A 4,633-nucleotide genomic window follows, 5' to 3' on the forward strand; every position below is an offset into this window, starting at 1 on the left:
ATGAGTGCAGTGTGGTGAGTACAGGGCCGTTCAGGCTGGGTGTGATGAGATGAGTGCAGTGTGGTGAGTACAGGGATGTTCAGGCTGAGTGTGATGAGATGAGTGCAGTGTGGTGAGTACAGGGATGTTCAGGCTGGGTGTGATGAGATGAGTGCAGTGTGGTGAGTACAGGGATGTTCAGGCTGAGTGTGATGAGATGAGTGCAGTGTGGTGAGTACAGGGCTGTTCAGGCTGGGTGTGATGAGATGAGTGCAGTGTGGTGAGTACAGGGGTGTTCAGGCTGGGTGTGATGAGATGAGTGCAGTGTGGTGAGTACAGGGCTGTTCAGGCTGGGTGTGATGAGATGAGTGCAGTGTGGTGAGTACAGGGGTGTTCAGGCTGGGTGTGATGAGATGAGTGCAGTGTGGTGAGCACAGGGATGTTCAGGCTGGGTGTGATGAGATGAGTGCAGTATGGTGAGTACAGGGCTGTTCAGGCTTGGTGTGATGAGATGAGTGCAGTGTGGTGAGTACAGGGTTGTTCAGGCTGGGTGTGATGAGATGAGTGCAGTGTGGTGAGTACAGGGTTGTTCAGGCTGGGTGTGATGAGATGAGTGCAGTGTGGTGGGTACAGGGATGTTCAGGCTGGTTGTGATGAGATGAGTGCAGTGTGGTGAGTACAGGGCTGTTGAGGCTGAGTGTGATGAGATGAGTGCAGTGTGGTGAGTACAGGGCTGTTCAGGCTGGGTGTGATGAGATGAGTGCAGTGTGGTGAGTACAGGGTTGCTCAGGCTGGGTGTGATGAGATGAGTGCAGTGTGGTGAGTACAGGGTTGTTCAGGCTGGGTGTGATGAGATGAGTGCAGGGCTGGAGGTGACGGCTGTGTGCAGAGATGGGGGATGTAGACAGTGTAGTCCAGGCTGAGTGCACACTGATCATTTCTCCTGCTGAGGTCACACTGCACACAGCACTAAATCATCTCTGGGGAACAGGAACAAGAACCACGATTAACTCTTTGATAGCAGCTGCAGCTAAATAATGAAAACGGGGATATCGGCTATCAGGTATTTGCATATAGCTGTAGGATGGGCCCTGTGGGTCCCTGACACCCCAGTCCGACACTGGTTAAAATCATTCAGTAGCGCTACAAAATGTCACAGTGTAGCCCCGGCCTCACGTGAACACTTAGGAAGGTCTTCATGTATTAAATAAGTTTAATTTCTTCGTTATCGATATTGTTGGGTAAACCAATATATCAGGGATTTCCAAGCATTGCCATGATCCTGAATGTCACATCTGTTAGATACACAGTGTAGGCCAGAAAATGCTCTTCAAGAAGGTGTATATGAATAAGTAAAGCGCTTATATTTATATCATTACATAGAATGATTAAGGTGACTGCTGGTAACAATGTCCGTCACCATAGACATGTCTGCCGGGTCATACTTTGTCCTGGGGGGCTGCAGGTTTGCACACAGCACCTCCTTGTTTGTCCTGACACATGTGGATGTGATGTGGGCGGTGGGTGGTTTGTGATCAGGGTTTGCACTCAGCTCTGTATCTGCTGTATATAAGGTGGAGAAGAACTGTTCACTTCATTCAGCATCATTTCCAGACTCCACCAATCCTACAGATCATCTGTACCCCAGAGCCATGGACCCTCAGGACTGTAACTGCTCAGCAGGTAAGAAGGGGATTGCACTGGACCTGTTACATGTAGTAGTGCTGAGTGCGGTAATTAGTTGTTTTCTTAGATGTTCCTCTGGTTTAATGTAGGACTACGTGCGCTTCTGTTCAGAGAAACAATATAATGTGTTGGACAGGAGGAAATGATCCCATTCCATAAAAAAATCATCTTCACCATCAGATTCCATATAGTGACTTTTACTAAACGCTGGATGGAAATGATGGAAACAAGGACGCAGCGCTGGCCATATGTGATACCTGCCTTAATGGAAATATTTGGGCCAACTTGTTAAACACTTAGGGCAAAGACAATACAATAGGAGATAATTCTTACTACAATCAGAACAAGTTGGAAATATAAAATGATGTCGATTGCAGTAAAATATCTTTACATTAACGTGATTTAAAGACAAATGATACAATGTGAGAATGTTCTTCTATCCTTGTGTTCTTCTTACTCTGCCTAATGGGATGTATTCACACAGTGCAGCTGGCGCTGATGTACATAGCGGTACAAGCTTGTCTGCAGGAGCTGACAATAGTGTATACTGTGAGGAGGACATTGGAAAGAAATCCATGGTGTATGATGGTGACTGAATGTACTGAATATTCTGCTCCATGATAAAATTCCTGCTTCTTTTAGGTGCTTCTTGTACCTTCAGAGAATCCTGCAAATGTAAGAACTGCAAGTGTACAACATGCAAAAAAAAGTGAGTATACAAGAGCTATAGATAGAAACACATAGCATTTCTAACCAGACTTTATACACTGTATTGTTTATGTAGTTTAAACCTTATTGATTTATATAAAATAAATCTGTCATCTTTAACTTCAGGCCTTTTAGAGATCATTTCATCTTCAACTTGCTTAACTGTTTAGAATAACAGTAATTTTGACCAGGGGTGCCCAAACTTTTACATGCCACTGTAATAGTATTATTATTAATAGCATTATTACTATTGCTTTTATAGGGTTTCATTATTCATTATATTATTATCATCATTAGTAAAAAAATAAACTGAAAATACTGAAAAAAATATTAAGAAAAGTAAAATAAAAGCTTCAAATTCATGCTATGATATTGGGCCCTAAAACCTAACTTACTGTATATACCTCAAGTAAATTTGATGCTGGCACTAATAAAGGATATGTGATGAAGGATAATTGTAAATAACTGTGAAACATATTTAATAATGGTGAGCTTAAGGCCGGGTTCACACGAGCGTATTTTACGGTCCTTGTATGGATGGCAATTATCAGACTAAACTGCAGATCTGCTGACCCGAACTTACTGGCTGATAGACACATAGGAAGCTTTAAAGGGAATCTGTCAGCAGGTTTTTGCTATGTAATCTGAAGACAGCATGAGTTAGGGGTTAAAACACAGATTTCAGTGATGCCTCTCTTATCAGGCTAGCAATTTTGTTTGCTTGCAATGATGGTTTTAGCACCAGGAGCTGGGACACAGCATGCGCATGCTAGACTGACATGCCCCCTCCTGTGATAGGCAGCTCACTGTCTATGGACATTGTATATACCGAGCCTGGTGTGGGCGGGGTTAGCTTCCTCAGCTCTGCTGTATTGCTAAATCTAAAAACTCTGATTGTGTCAGAACGGCTGCACCCAGTAAAGTAAGTGATACATCATCGGATTCAGCTTCTCTTTGCCTACATCAAGCCACTCTTGGATGAGGTAGCAAAAATCCACTGACAAATTCCCTTTAAGCTTGAGTCTGGAGACCCGTCGCCAGACCAGGCATTGTGGTTCGTATATGGACTGTGAAATACGCTCTTGGGTATTCCTGCCACACATACTCCCAGCCGCAGCATCTAGGTACAGAATTAATGTGGAGGTAATTTATCATGAGCTGCGGCTTCCTATAGTCACTTCCATGGAAACAGGCGAGGTTATATATCCTGTGGATTGGAAATTAATGCTCACGATTGTCAATGTGCTTACTAGAAATCAAAATGTTGTATCTCTACAATCTCTGTATACAGCAGTCTTCTCACCAGTGTCTCCTCCCCAGGCTGTTGCTCCTGCTGTCCGGCTGAGTGCAGTAAGTGCAGCCAGGGCTGTGAGTGCAGCGATGGATGTGACACCTGCAGCTGCTGCAAGTGATCGGTGCTACACAAGGGACCACCAAGGAGTCTGTTATATCTGCTCTATGTACAATGTGACCCGGGCTCCAGTGATTGCCATGTGTGCAGTATATGTGTAATACATGCTGATGATGTAACTGCTCTTCTAATGTAAAGTATAGATTTCCTGTACCTGCCATACTGTATAATGCTGCCCTGCTACACTTCTCACTTATGTTCCTCCTTATCTGTATATTATTTCTGTATATCAAAGTCTTTTTCTATTCCACCAATAAAGAAGCCAATAAAAATATAGTAATTGTTATCAAAAAGATCAAGTCTTGTAAGATGTTTAATCACTCTATACAGATCCTCATCTATATAATGTAACAGCAGTAACTATGTCCACCATGTGCTAATTATCCATGGCCGGCGTCTGCACCCGGCACACCCTCTTGCTCAGGGCCCCAGCATAGGGGTGGCTGTCCTGCAGCTCCGTCGTCTCCTGCCACTGTGACGTGTCAGGGCAGAGGGTGCGATGACGTCACTACAGCACGCCTTCTGCTCTGAGCGTCACAGTGCAGCGACTGAGCCAGATGACGGTGACGCTGGAGTCCTGACCTGACGCAGCAAGGAGAGGGGAGTATTTGATTTTTTTTTCTTTTATGTATGGAGCTATATATGGGGCCCATTATTCTGTATGGAGCATTATATGGGATCCATTATTCTGTATAGAGCATTATATGGGGTCCATTATTCCGTATGCAGCATTATATGGGGCCCATTATTTTGTATGGAGCTATATATGGGGCCCTTACTGTATGGAGTGTTATATGGGGTCCATTATTCTGTTTTGAGCATTATATGAGGCCCATTATTCTGTATGGA

The 4,633-nt window shown here is 44.1% G+C and overlaps 1 long non-coding RNA gene across 2 annotated transcripts; it reads left to right on the top strand.

Moving 5' to 3' along the window:
• The first annotated feature begins 920 nt into the window (after positions 1-920).
• Positions 921-4,060, top strand: LOC141152904 (uncharacterized). 2 transcript variants are annotated; one of them, XR_012247187.1, is made up of 4 exons: positions 921-1,042; positions 1,554-1,662; positions 2,308-2,374; positions 3,694-4,060. It is a non-coding gene; the product is annotated as an uncharacterized lncRNA (long non-coding RNA). The 2 variants fall into 2 exon arrangements; XR_012247186.1 differs by lacking the exon at positions 921-1,042 and having other exon boundaries at positions 1,481-1,662.
• The last annotated feature ends 573 nt before the right edge of the window (positions 4,061-4,633 follow it).

The sequence above is a fragment of the Phyllobates terribilis genome, unplaced genomic scaffold (assembly GCF_046119375.1).
Source record: "Phyllobates terribilis strain yellow unplaced genomic scaffold, ASM4611937v1 Scaffold_7__3_contigs__length_470593459, whole genome shotgun sequence".
Classification (NCBI taxonomy): domain Eukaryota; kingdom Metazoa; phylum Chordata; class Amphibia; order Anura; family Dendrobatidae; genus Phyllobates; species Phyllobates terribilis.